At 42.4% G+C, this 13,917-nt stretch overlaps 1 protein-coding gene across 1 annotated transcript in view; it reads right to left on the reverse strand.

Annotated features, from left to right (window-relative positions):
* Positions 1-13,625, reverse strand: part of fam110d (family with sequence similarity 110 member D) — a 17,616-nt gene extending 3,991 nt beyond the window's left edge. The window contains exon 1 of the mRNA XM_005736069.1: positions 13,495-13,625. The gene's annotated coding sequence lies outside the window, so the exon portion shown is untranslated. The remainder of the gene's footprint in view (positions 1-13,494) is intronic.
* Between the last annotated feature and the right edge of the window lie 292 nt (positions 13,626-13,917).

The raw sequence follows: 13,917 nt of genomic DNA on the forward strand, positions 1-13,917 counted from the left end.
CGACAATATCCCGTCATTGATGAATGAATGGAAACATGGATACAGCACTGTTTGCTGTCCAGACAGGATGATGACATGTCCGTCTCCACCTGTTTTTTGAACAGGAAGGCAGAGAGACTCATTATGATGTCCTATTAGAACAATTGTTTCAGCTGTGTTTATGACTGCAAACTCAACATCCTTTATTATTGATCACCGAAAACACAGGACAAAAAAACTAGTCGCGATACTAATTCCTCTTTTTGTCACAGCTATTAAACTCAAATAACATGATGTGTAACTGGAGAGGCAAAAAAAGTTTCGGACAGCTTGCTGTAGCTTACTTCTTTAAATTAATGCAAAATAAAGCTGGTGAACACCTTTGAAGGGATCTTTTATAGCCACAGTAATGCTGCTTGTTATTTAAATTAAAAGCCACTACAAAAGTTCAGTAAAGACAGTAAAACTAATGAGGCATGGCACCGTGACAGATGTTGCTTTTTAAAAAAAATTACTATGCTCGGCTTTATGTTACATTTTCCTGCTATATGAGGATTTGGTGGAGCAAGCGGGGAGGAGGGTGCACGTGCCTATAACAGCCTCAGCCTGAGGAGTATTTATAGCTTTACACCATCCCGGCACAGTTATCATATGTCTATGTATGTGTATATATGTGCGTGTTAGTGCATGCGGTCATGGGTATTTGTTTCCTGTAAGCATTTCTTTGTGTGTGTGTGCCAGCACAAGGCAGCGAGGGGCTGCCCTGTAAATGAAAGAGGGGTGCATGCAGAGTTTGGGTGCCGTGAAAGCCTTTCTGTCTGAAAAGCAGCGAGTGTCTGCCAAGTGCAAGCTGCAAAGCCAAAGAAGCCATCTTTAAAACCTGAAGCTGGTATTTATACTCTGGGGCCACAGGTGGAGCGTGTTTTCAATTCACCTTCCCTCAAAATGTATTAAAAGTCCATCTGGGGAGACAAATGCCCCTTGTGGTGTGTTGGACAGCAGGAGGGTGTTATACCGTTGCGCTTACTGTTCTCTCAGGTCCCTCAAGTGTCATCAAATGCTATTTTGGCTTTTCCTTCACAAAAGCTAAAACAATGAATGACCAGGAAAGAGGATCCGTGTCTCCACTCAGGATGAACCACATGACACCGGCAATAGCAAAAACACCACAACATATACTCCTTTCTTATATTTTTGACTAATACTAATCCGATAACAGAGTGACACGAAGCAAAGAAAACAATAACACACATAATTTATCCAACTATTTATAAAACTGGAGCAGTTTCTTGAAAAAGTCATACATGCACACTCGCATGTTATTATTACTTATTTTCTTGAAACTGAAATCTTCTGAAATCATATCACTTTAAACAATTTTTTACTCTATGTGCGTCTATTTTATTTAACCTCTTAATGTAAATTATAACATTCATAAGTTAAAATTTTTTTTCATATTTTTGTTTTACAAAATAAGCAACTTAGCTTACATTAAATAAACATCATTATAGCTGATTACATCACTTTCCAATTCCTGTGTTTCAATCAATTTTTTTATATGTTTCTTTCTTTTTACTCTTGTGCCTCTAACTGCTAATATCAAATTGTTGATATTTAAGAAGGTGAGCTAGAATTTCACCAAACCTTCTACCCTTATTCAGTCTCCATACGCCTGAGGGACCCTGTCAAATGGCGCTGTAAATTACCTGACGATGGGGGAAATGGCATACCGGCTAGTTTTTCCAGATGTCGGGTATGTGGGAGCTCGGGAAAGTCAACCATTGTTTTGGTAGGTTTTGAGAAAAATCACAACAGGTGTTGAAGCTAAAAAAAACCCCAAGAAAAATTAGTGGAAAATGTGGAGGAAATGAGGATGCAGGTTATGGTCTGTGCATAGAGTTATGGGGTATTTATTAGGCATCTTTCTTCTTCTTTCTTCTGATCCCCATCTGAGTTCAAAATAAAAAAATTGAGAGAGTAATGCTACCACAGCGTTAAAGAAGATTATCGCCATAGGAGCCTAAACTAAGTTGTTAATGCTAACAGTGACTTTCTAGTGACGGGGTGGAGTTAAATATAGAAAGAAATATGAAGAACACAAGGACAATATATGAATACAAGAACTGGTAAATGTCAGCTAATCCTTGAAAACCACAGTAATATGCAGTATCTGTATTTGTTCTACTTCCAAGCCAACTTTCTACTCATTGGCTGCCCCTCACAAGCAGAAGGTTTAGCAGGCTTCCGTTCACGGCTAATGATGACGACCATACTAACCACTCACAATGACATCACACAGACCCAAGAGTGAAAAAAATGCGTGAGGTCAAAGCCTGAGCTTTTGTCTCACAGGGATCACTTACTGATGTGACTGTGCTTGATATCCACATTAAACCATTATGACTGTAATTATATGAATAGTAGCATCAGAGGTCATTTTTTAAGGCATTTATCTGAACATAATATAATAAAACACTAAAACCGAAATCGGGAAAACCAGAGAGAAGGAACACACATGTGCACAAAACCACAGGGGACACCAGTGACTCAACTGGGATTTGCTGGAGAACAATAGCTGCCATTAGTTCTTTTGACTATAATGAGCTAAATTAGTACCCAGCACCTTCTCCTGTGATCTTGAAGCTTGTGCAAAGCGTGAGATAGCCTTGGGATTTTCTCTCGTGTTTTACGACTTCTTTTGTCTCTCATTGCAGGTTGTCATTAACCTCTAAACCCGTCCCTTCTGTTCTCGTCTCTACAGTGAACATCACCCCACCTTCTCCTTCCTATTGCTACCCAAGCTCATTTGCCTGCACTCTCCTGCGTTACTTCCCACTCTTCAGCTCCTCTGCACATGCTACAGGGCTTCTCTGCCCTTTCATTTCACTCCCTACTCCATCACTCTCTTCTTGTAAACATATATTTTCCTTCTCTCTTTCTATCTCCTGCTCCATTTACTGTTACTTACAGTTTGATCTTCAAAAGCTTTTTCCCATCTTAAGCCAACATATATTTGTTCTATTTATCAGAACTGACTATGTGTATGTATAGCAAAGCGGGCTCCAAACATACAGGCTTTGCAATGAATGTTAAACATCACAACATGAAAAACAAAAAAAGAATAAGAAGAAACTTAAAGACGGGGTGAAAAGCCAACAATCGTAAAAGTGAGCTGAGACACAACAGGAGTTTGATGGTTTAGATTGTACATATAAAAACTGACTGAACTAGTTTTGCTAGAATGAAACCCAGAAAAGGAAGTTCAAACTCTTGGGGAATTTCTGTTAGGCTGCAAACTCATCCAAATGTCAAAAATTACAAACACTGCCCACCAGATTCCGACATGTAGGGACAAATGTTTCAGGCACTGTGAACAAATGATGAATTACAAATAATTACAACAGCCTACAGCTATTTTATCCAACTACAAGGTTGTAACAAACTAGAAGAGTCTGCAGAAACATCAAACGTGTGATGCAAAAGTAATACCTGGGACATGCAGCAGAAAGCAGAGCTCCAAAAACCAGACATCAGTGAATTCTCACATCACCAGCTCTCCATGTCTGTGCAATTTCCATCGATGTGTTCTTTAATAAAACTCCTCTGTCTGTCTATCTGCCTCTCCTCTCTCGGCCTTTCATCTCTCCCGCATTTCCCCTCTGTGAAGCGGATGGACCATCCTGCAGGGGAGGCTTACCCAGGCGCCCCCATGCAGCTAAAGAGGAACCAGATGTTTTGTGTCATGCTACATCAAAATGCTTGGACAGAGACCTGTCATGGGAAGGCACAGTGGAGTTCGTTTTTCCTTTTAATCAGCAGCACTGTTTGCTGGTCACATTTAGGCCTCGTTATCAGTTATATTGTCAGGTGGTTCTTCTTCTGAAAGTGCTGCCCCAGAAGCTAAACACACAAAAAGACCCAGGAAGTGTTTGTTTGCTTCAAGCGAGCCTCTAGAAGGATAGCTTCATCGAGGCATGCTTGGAAATCCAGAGAAAACCCAGCTGGTCCTGGATCAGAAGGTTAAAGGAAGTTTCTCTGTGAATTATGTATTTAGTGAAGTAAACACATGATAAGATGTTAATAAATTCAAAAAGACCACCTTTGAAGCTCTCGGGAGGTTATTCTGCACCTGTCAAATTAATCTTTGGACAGATGAGGGGCATCTGCTGCTGACAAAGAGCCAACTGGCCATCTCCAGCATCTTCCCTCTCTTTCACTGTCTTGCATTTCTCCCTTTCTTTATATGAACATCTGGCACAACTATTAAGGATGACAGTGACTAACAATCCTCCCTAATGGACTGAAATGTCTCAGTGTTCAAACGTTAACCAACGCTCATTCAAAGAAGACTTTATGTCATGACGGAGCATCTGCACACATAAGTGTCTCTACAGTGTGGATAAAAGTGTCTGCCACTAATGAGCCACGATTCATGACCGCAGGCTTCGGTCATTAACCAACACTGCAAACACAGGACTCAAGAAGTCTGTCGTGGGCCAGGACAAAGCAAAGGAGGCGTTGTCTTCTCCCCTCCAAACAAAAGAGACAAACTGGGCTGTCTTCGCATCATTAACGGGCTCCAACAATGGTCTCCTATAGGTAAGTCAGACTTGGTCTGCCTCATTAGTCAGGAAGGGAAAAGAACAACATGATGACAATAAAATGTAAGAGATTAAGACACATGATAGATAGGCTACTGCCCCCCTCAAAAACAAAGCCAACTGTAAATCTTATCATGCCTGTGAGGCCTTCAGTGCTATTAGCCACGTGATCTACGGTTCGAGGCTACGCAAGGGATTTCTCCGCATTCATGAGGAGCAGCAGCAGGCCACCTGGGATGGCTTAAGAAACCCCCAACCTGAATAGACCTCTTTGCAAACTGTAAACTGGACAAGATGCGCTCTAAACACACTGCTCTGGCTCTTTTGTCATTCAATGCTAATCATCGTGGGGGCAACTGAACATTGGAGAGCCACGCCAAAAACATGTACTCAGGCTAATGGTGGGTGTGGGTACAAGTACATGAGAACTGGATACAAAAAAGCCAAGAATGAAAAAACAAAACCCCCCAAAACGAAACAGGGAAGACTGTAAAAAGATTTGACCTTATCTGATAATCAGGTATTAGGAGCATTAGCATAGTTATGAGCTAAAATTCAGCTAATAAAGGAAGATTGCACATATACGTACATACCTAAATTATCTCAACTTACTATTTTACATCATCACAGCTGGCCAACAGCACAGCTAATAATTAACTAATGACTTCATTACACTTAAAGTCAAGCCTTTATTTGCTGATTTTACATAATCTTGTAGTAGAAAATTAAGCACACAATCAAAGCACAGAGGTCTACCCAAGGCAGCAAGCGACTCACAATAAACCAAAGCCTTTTGAACATAAGTGCTAATTATCAGTCGATTAACTCTGCGCTCTGCAGCATAATCAATAAAATGAATTAGCCTATTTGTAAATGTTGACACAGTTCTACTTTATAGCATTGGAAAAAACATTTTAGCAGTGGAAAGCAAAGGTATTATATTGCATATAAGAGTCAGGCAAAGTGTAACAAGCATTATTTGTTTATACTACACTGGCTAATCAGTCAAAATATGATCATAAGTAGCTTAATTAATAGAAGAGACTGTAATTGTATGTTGAGGTAATCAGTAAGAGAGCTATCACCCTGACATTACAGTAATTTAATTAACATTGTGCAATCTCCCCCTCCTATTACAGTCATTATACTGGAAGCCAAGCCTTTATCACGGCTGTAACACCCAAGCAGTGCTTACGCCGATAAGGCCAGCTCCAGGATAAAGTGTGCATATTTATTTATTTATTTTTTATCAACAGGCAGTGCAAGTTCCTTTTCTTTTGAGCACAGGGCTCAGGAAGGCTTCTGTTACTTGTGATTACCGAATAGCTCTGAACCATAAAGTTTTATGAATCACTATTTGCTTTTCCAGCTATAACATTACAACAAAGCAAAAAGAAACGCACGTAAGCTTTGCCTGTCAAAGTCTCTGAAAATAAAAGGCATCTTAAAATCTGCTCTCCATCGAGATAGAACGAGGACGCTATTTTATCATCCGAATGCCAATTTTAAAACTTAGAAAGTTTATAAGTGTAAAGATCTAAAGTTAGAGGCCTGTGATCCGTCCACCAGGTGCCAAGTGCGTGGAAATCTAATAATCCACGCTATAGAGAGACACCTGAGCCTGCCAGTAATGCAGGAATGTTAAGCTGCCTTATGATACCTCACTGTGAGAAATGTACAGAAAATATATGATCAAAGAGAAATACCCAGACATTGCAGGCAGGGATCCACATAGACACTGGATTAAAATGATAGTGGTACAGTAAAGTAATCATTGTGTAAATGGGCACTTCTTCTGTTTTATTTATGGGGAAATTACCAGTTATTTGGAGAGCAGTTGCTAACAGCACAGTTATATAGTCCATTTTGCCTTTGTTATTAACAGGAATTGATTTTTAACTGTCCCTGTTTTCAGAGCATTGATCTATTTACGCACATGAAAAACGTGTCCTACAAAGGCAGGTCACCCGGCAGTCAGACTGATAAAACCCTTTGTTCTGACATCTCAAATGTGAATATAGGGCACAGGAAGGAAGCAGCAGCAATGTGGTAAGCAGAGACCATGAAATGTCCGTGAAATCCAGCGACAGGCAAAATAATTGTGGAAATTGTGCAGGTACTGAGTTAAGCCTTGATTATACTCTGTTGCGGACACTGACAGCTGGAGGCCCGACGGCCGATTAGCTATTCCTGTTTAACTTCCACTTGAAGTTGACCGCCTAGGGAGCATGTAGTTGGTGCACTGTGATGTAAATTCTCCACAGAGAAGTTGGTAGGCACGTGGACAAAACCCCAAACCTCGCGCTAATACCGAGTTCCAGATTAGGTCGAAGTCGGAATTTCCGAGTTCCCAGTCAGAATTTAAATCTGAAAAGCCCCCTCAACTACTCAAAAGGTCGGACCAGTCCCACCAACTCCGAGTTAATAACCCGAGACGGCTGCAGTGAACATAAACAGTAATAAAACCGTAAAACTTTTAATCTGTTTTGTATTTGTGAGTTGCTAAATAAACCATATGCAGAGCACTGACCAGACTCTATCCATGAAGGTGAAGCAGCTGTGTTTTTAACTACAAATAAGTATTACCCTGTACTGCTAGTGATACATGAACTTCCCAAGAACCAAAACACACCCTTTTTCTTCTCACTTTTCCAGCTTTACTACTAGAATACACTATGTTGGAAATCAGGAGTAACAATACTCCCAAATACTGACATTGACACGTTTTGCAAAAAATATTTCTGGTTGTATTGGAGTCTCTGGGAAAACAGACCTTGGATCCCTTGTTCTGTAGCCTCAATAAACACTTTCCTGATTACTTTATGGGCTTAATCACTAGTTACCATCAGTCAACATCAGTCTAAGCAGAGATTCCCAGACCTCCCTTTCTCCAGCCCTGTCCTCCAGCTTTTGTGGTTTGATCCCAAGGCACTCCCAAGCCAATCTCTCCACAGTGTCCTGGTCTGCCCTGAAGCTTCTTAACATTTGCACATGCCTAAAAGGAGCTCACCTAGGAGATGCCAGAACCACCTCAACTTGCTTCTTTCATTATTATTAGGTGGCTCTACTCGGAGCCCATCCAGAATGACCAAGCTCCTTACCCTACCTCTGAAGCCTTGATTATACTCTGTTGCAGACACAGTCAGCTGGGGAAACCATGACCTAGTCGTCATTTCTCTTATACTTCTTTGAAATCCTCTTGAAGTCTATAAATTCTCCATATAAGAATCCACAAACATCACAAAAGAGAGGAAGGCCCGTCGGCGGACATCGCACAGCCTTCACATTCACTGTCTGGTGACAAAATTTACGTCAGTCCAACCCAAGCTGACCGAAGTGAATCCTAGTGCATGCAGAATGTATAATAAAGGCCTAAGGGACAGCCTTCGGAGGAAGCAAATTTCCCCCTCTTGTATCCACCATCTAATTTTTTGGGTCACGACCCACAGTTTGTGGCCAAAGATCCACCGGTAAAAGCTTCGCTTTGCCTTCCACTCTCGTCTCTTCTCTCTCCAACTCAATAAACCACGATGATGTTCATGTTATAAACTGTGGCTGTTCTAAGAGTCCGAAGGGACTCTTAAACAACCTGTTGTCAGCCAATAAACGTGCTTTGACTTGGATGCTTGCCACGTCCACTTTCAAAACACCAAAATATTGATAGTGAAGACTCTCACCTCGAGGGTTGGGTTGCATCAGCATGGTTACATCCATCTTTTATACTGTCTATGATCCAAACATAACCTGTTTTTGTGGGGGACACGTGTACATTCAAGGGGGAAAGAAACCGTGTAGCGTAGTGTGTGCAAGAGCTACGTTTATAGAGTTAGTACGCACATATCCCAGCGCTGGACGGCATTGTTTAGTAAACTATAACCACCACTGCTGCTCCCTCCACATGCCAGTCTGGATTATGTGACCAGCAATACAAACCACTGTGACCTAATGTGTGTGTGCACTGTGCAACTCAGGGTAACACAGCCCTCCCCCCTCGAATAAAAGCCTGCCCGGAGGCTGTTTATACAGTACAGTAGAGAGGCATAAATCTGGACATGTCCCTCAATCTCCCAGAGTCTTAAATTATGAAGCAGTGTTCTCACACTGTGAACCCTCATTAAGCTCTCAGCTGGTGTGAATGCTCTGAGAGACAGCTTTGTCTGGCCAACTGCCAGATGTTTTATTTCACAAAGTCGGCACATTTTTCCCTCTGCCAGGCATACGTCGGCTTCACCAAAGCGACAAAAGAGGCTTTAGCAGCAACTAAAAAGTCAAAAGCGGTGTTACATCAAACAGTGGTTTACCTGCCTTTTTGCTGACTGAAACAGTGCAGAAATATACTCTCCACAATGACTGACTAAAAGAGTTTACTGACAGCTAGATGAGTAAGAGCGCACAAGAATTGATTAAAGCCGTGTGAGAGCACAGGGGCCACATATGAGCGAACAGCAACTCAATCCAGAACTCCAAGTTAAAGTAAAAGGAAAGACAGCCAGCATCTGTAGCATCTGTGTAACCCCACCCTCTTTTCACACACAGGGTTGCTAAAAGGACACTCACGAAACCCTTGCAGAATTATTCTAAGCACATGTTGCTGATGCTAGCGGTAAAAGGTTAGCACTAACTTGTGAGTACTTGTGACAGGACTGTTTGGGGTCGGTTAAGGCTTAAAGCGTCTCCAGCTGTGCCTTGTCCCCAAACACTGGGTCATCTGTAACTATGGTGTCCCCGAGCCCATCTACTTCCTCCTCCTGCATCCCCACACACTCTCCACCACTTTAAATGTGTCAGCATTGATTTGCAATCAACACGGCGGGGTGCAAAAGTTTGCAACTCCAGATGAAATAAAACGCTCTGCATGCCGCTTCTTATAATGTAAACTTTCTCAAACACTTCTGGTGATTGGATACTTGAAGGTTGCTCATCCAATTCAGCTTTAATCCAGGAAAATCCCTGGTTTAAAATCCCCCATATTCAGTGTTTAACAGTGATCATTAATTATTTAGGGGTAAGCAGTCAAAAAGCGAATGCAGCAAGACGGCTGTATCAGGAATGTGTGGGTGCAGTTTGATTTAATCTGACCGACACAGCTCGAAACGTAAGCAAAATACCCCCTAAATCTAGAAATACTGCAAAAGCTAAATCCTGACTGCCACAAAAACTTTTAAAAAGAGATCTTTTTATAGCTTTGTGATGTCTACTGAAACCCAGAGAGAAACTAGGCCATTAAAAGAAACGTCACGTGCTAAAAACATGCACGTCCAATCCCAAGAAACCACGAAAAGGACAGATAAGTTTGAAATATTCAGTGTGAGATGCCACAGATCAGAGTCCAACACTCATCTATTTCAAACTCACTAAAATGAGGTAACTCCTCCTTAAAAACTGCAAGAATCACCCACAGCCTCCCACACAAAGACCTTACACTAAGCTCTTCTGTTTGTCCTCTCTGCCATCTATACTTAGTTGTTAACCTTTGCTGAACCTGCCAGCTGTCTTCTCTCATTACCGATCAACCGACCTGCTTCCCCACTAACAGCACCCCGAGTGCCACGGAAAGACAGCCTTCGATTTGTCCCTCTTCCCCCCTCTCCTCCCTCGCTTCTGTCAGAATCAGAAAACATCTGGAAGAGTCCGTGCAGTTGTATTGGCGGCCTCCTCCTCTGTCAGTGGGAATGTCCAGACTCGTGTCGTCTTCCTCACGGTCGAGCGGACACAGCGTGGCACGGCTGAGTGTGATGGGATGTGGCAGAGCTACAGAGGCGCCCAGTCGGACTGTGAACAATTACAGGGATGTGAGAGCAGCGGGGAGAAGGGCCGCTCTCACAGCTGTCACCCACGCACACACAGGGGACCGTCAGGAGATGGAGATCTGTCAGATCATGTTTCATGATTTCGTTGCTCACAATGAATTATAAATTGAGTTCGGAAGCCCGTGGAGATGGAAGTGATGTAATGCTCTCAGGTCTTGGAGAGTGGCAAGACTGATTATAATAATCATTATGTCAAAAAATTAAGTGCAAAGACTCAAAAAAGCCTGAAAAATACATCAATTTGATACTTCTGCGAATATGATTCCACACTAGTTTGCAAAAGAGAAGAAGCTCGCTACATAGATGGTAGGTTTCACTTCTCCTTTCAGCCAACTTCATGCCTGTTTGAAAAGGTTTGTTTTGTCTCTGGATGTAACTTAGAAGCTGAGTTTATCGACAAGCTCTTCCTCTCTTACACGCAGTTCCTCCTGAAAACTATTCCCAGAGACTTTTGCCACAACGGCCCAAACAAGGCGACAAGGAGCAATAAAAGCTAAATTATAAGCCCGACGGTTTGTGTGAGAGTGTTTGAAGTCTCACACAGTTGTAAACGTCAAATGTCTAAAACCAGCTGCTGTTAAACAACACACACACACACAGTCACTTAACGCAGTGCCAGGGGGAAGATGATGTCATTAGCAGGGCACATTTTCCCCTCTAATTAGAAACTCAAGCTTCACGCCGTAACTCGGGGGTCTTTACATGCAACAAAACAGGGTTTAAAGAAAACAAATGTTTGACATGGCCTCTTAAAAGGCTGCGTTTTCAAGCCCGGCTCTGCAGGAAAGCAAAACCGAGCCTTGAATTTTGATAAGAAACACATGAGTGGCCCATTGTGAACTAAAACCATGAAAAATCCTGCGGCTTCCGCTTGTTCTCTGCATTCAGCTATAATGTGGTCAAAACTCAATCAGATTATGCACTTGTGCAGCCTCGACAAAAAAAACTCTGTTCATTAAAAACAAAACACGGAGAAAGTTGTAAAATAAAAGACTTAAAGATGAGGAATCTAGCTGTCCTGTGATATAGGCTCAACTTTTTCACCCATGCTGCAGGGAGATGCTGGATCTCAGCTCCTGTTTAAATGCTCATATTGTGAACATGCACATTACGTCAAACCAAACTCTCTCAAAAGTCAGAAAGTGAACATGAGTCTGCATGCTCCTCTAAGCATTGCATCAATAACACCATCATCATAAATATCCCTGCTGGTGCTACGAGCCAAGCGGGAAGGCAAAGACCCAAATCACATTTTATTTAGTCATGTTAATGATGTCAGGGCTCCTGTCAACACCTCAGACGGAGACTGCAGTGAGCAGCTCAGCGCCCCTGGGCTCTCTTTCCGCTTTGTAACTGGAGGATGTATTCTTGTCTGCTCTGTTGGGATCAGCATCAAACACAGATGCAGCTGTATTACTGCTGGAAAATTAGCACACTGCCACATGAATCCAGGCACAAAACTGCGACTGTTTACGACCGCCTCTGCACTGTAATTTTGCAAGCAGGTATTCAGTCAGAGAGATGTTTGCGCTGCGCACTGAATCGTGTGTATGCAGTTTGAAAGATTGATGTCGTCAGTAAGCGTTTAAGACCTATGAATCACCGTAGCCGTTGGGCACGGTTCAGCATGGTTCAGCACGGAATTCGGGGATTCAAACAAAAGTGTAAGGTAGTGAAAGGTAGGGAGGAGACGGAGCTAAATCTACCTATTGAATAGAAGGCCTGGAAAGTGATTCACCAAAGACTGTGTGGAAAATTTGTCTCATATTTAAATCTTCACTAACATCCTTAAAGTAGTTAGAGAGGAGGGCTAGCACATCTGCTGAGGAAAACTCACAGTGTGCTCAGCAGCAGCATAATGGCCACGAAAAGCTCTGAGCGTGTTTGTGAGAAGGTACGAGCGAGAGCAACATTTGAGCCACTTCGTGAGCTGCATCAAAAAGCACGAATCAAACCTCCAGCCACTTATCGCAGGCCTAACCGGCACATGCTCACCTATGAATCCGAATGTGTTTACAAGACATGTGTGGTCTGTTTAGTCTGACTGTTAAGTTGTTTATGCTCCTGACCCCACACTGATCAAACCAACTCAGGATGCTTGAGCCCTTATGAAGAGAGGTGGAGCTGCAAGGGTGGAGGTGGGTCAAGGTGGAGGTGACCCTGAGGGCACGTGATTGTCTCCTTGGAAGAGACCGTCTTTTCACTTTAGAGTGGGTGGATTGCATAATGCCCCTCCCCAACTTTTTTTCCTGTTCTTTTGAAAGTTCTCAAGTAGCACCGTCTTAGTCTTTAAAATGAGCTCCTATAGTTTTAGTCGTGGTCTCAAATGATTGGCTGGTTACAAGAGAAAAAAAAAAAAACTTAACTTATAAGGGTTACAAAATTTGTCTTTGCTGATTAGATGCTTGGAAACCAGATCCTCATTTGGGCAATTTTCCTGATTTCATCCAGATGAAAATATTCAGTGCAGATCAAAGCTAAGCAAAGACCTGCTGCTCCAGGCCGGTGGTATTTGCAGTTATTATCAGCTGGACTTCAAGGTTGAGTTAAACCAGGGCGTCCACATATAGGGCTTACAGACCACATGATCAATGGATTGCACTTGCCACTTAAAAAAAAAATGTTTATGGTCTTATCAAACAGCTACCTAGAATCAGATGTCCATCACAGAAAAAGCCAAACAACACATCATAAAGTTTCCAGACATAATTCTTGACTTGAAGAAGTCCTGTAGTAAATATACAAAGGAAAGCACACACCCTGTTGACTAAGGATTATTAATATTTAACCTATTTTAATCCAAGAATACCTCAGAAGTGCTATCTGGGAGGTGAGTCTCTGGATTCTTAGTTAAGGAATAATAATGAACCAATAATAGATACCGACTTATTTAAAGCCTGTTTATTCTTTGCCATCTGTTTAACCCGTAACTGCACGCTTACTAAAATAACTCACTGAGAGTACAAAATAATCACTTAGCGGATTGGTCGATTCCTGTCCGAGTCAGCCTGATCGGTAAACTTCCAACATGTCATAAATCACCGTCAGCACAAAAATGTTATTAAAAACCGAGCGGTGGAAGTCGTAGTTCTGTCCGCACTCACCACGTTCGCTCAGTTTATCCACTGTTGCTGTTGTTGTCTTTGAAATCCAGTGAAGGTGTGGAGCTCTGTGACGGACACACGGTCGGCGTGGCGCTGCGCTGTTCGCTCTGCGCGGTCTGCTGGCGCACTGACGGGCAGACGCACGGCAGCGGCAGTAAAAGAGGGAGTCCCGACCTCCCCACAGCGGCGGGGGTGGGCAGGTATGACGAGGCAATGTGAAAGATTTTCAGGGAGAGGTGTTATCTGCTGAACCCCCACCCTGTCCTAAGATGATCTCATCAAACTGTTAAATCACTTCACTTTTATTACTAGTTCTTAAGAGTAGTTGTTTTATTCAGGATGATTGGTTGTGCTACTCGCACTGTTACCAGTAATCCAGCATTTGATTGGATTTAGTCTTTAATCATTATTGTTTTCTTGTAG

Source organism: Pundamilia nyererei, unplaced genomic scaffold (genome assembly GCF_000239375.1).
Source record: "Pundamilia nyererei isolate P.nyererei 1_Seehausen unplaced genomic scaffold, PunNye1.0 scaffold00067, whole genome shotgun sequence".
Classification (NCBI taxonomy): domain Eukaryota; kingdom Metazoa; phylum Chordata; class Actinopteri; order Cichliformes; family Cichlidae; genus Pundamilia; species Pundamilia nyererei.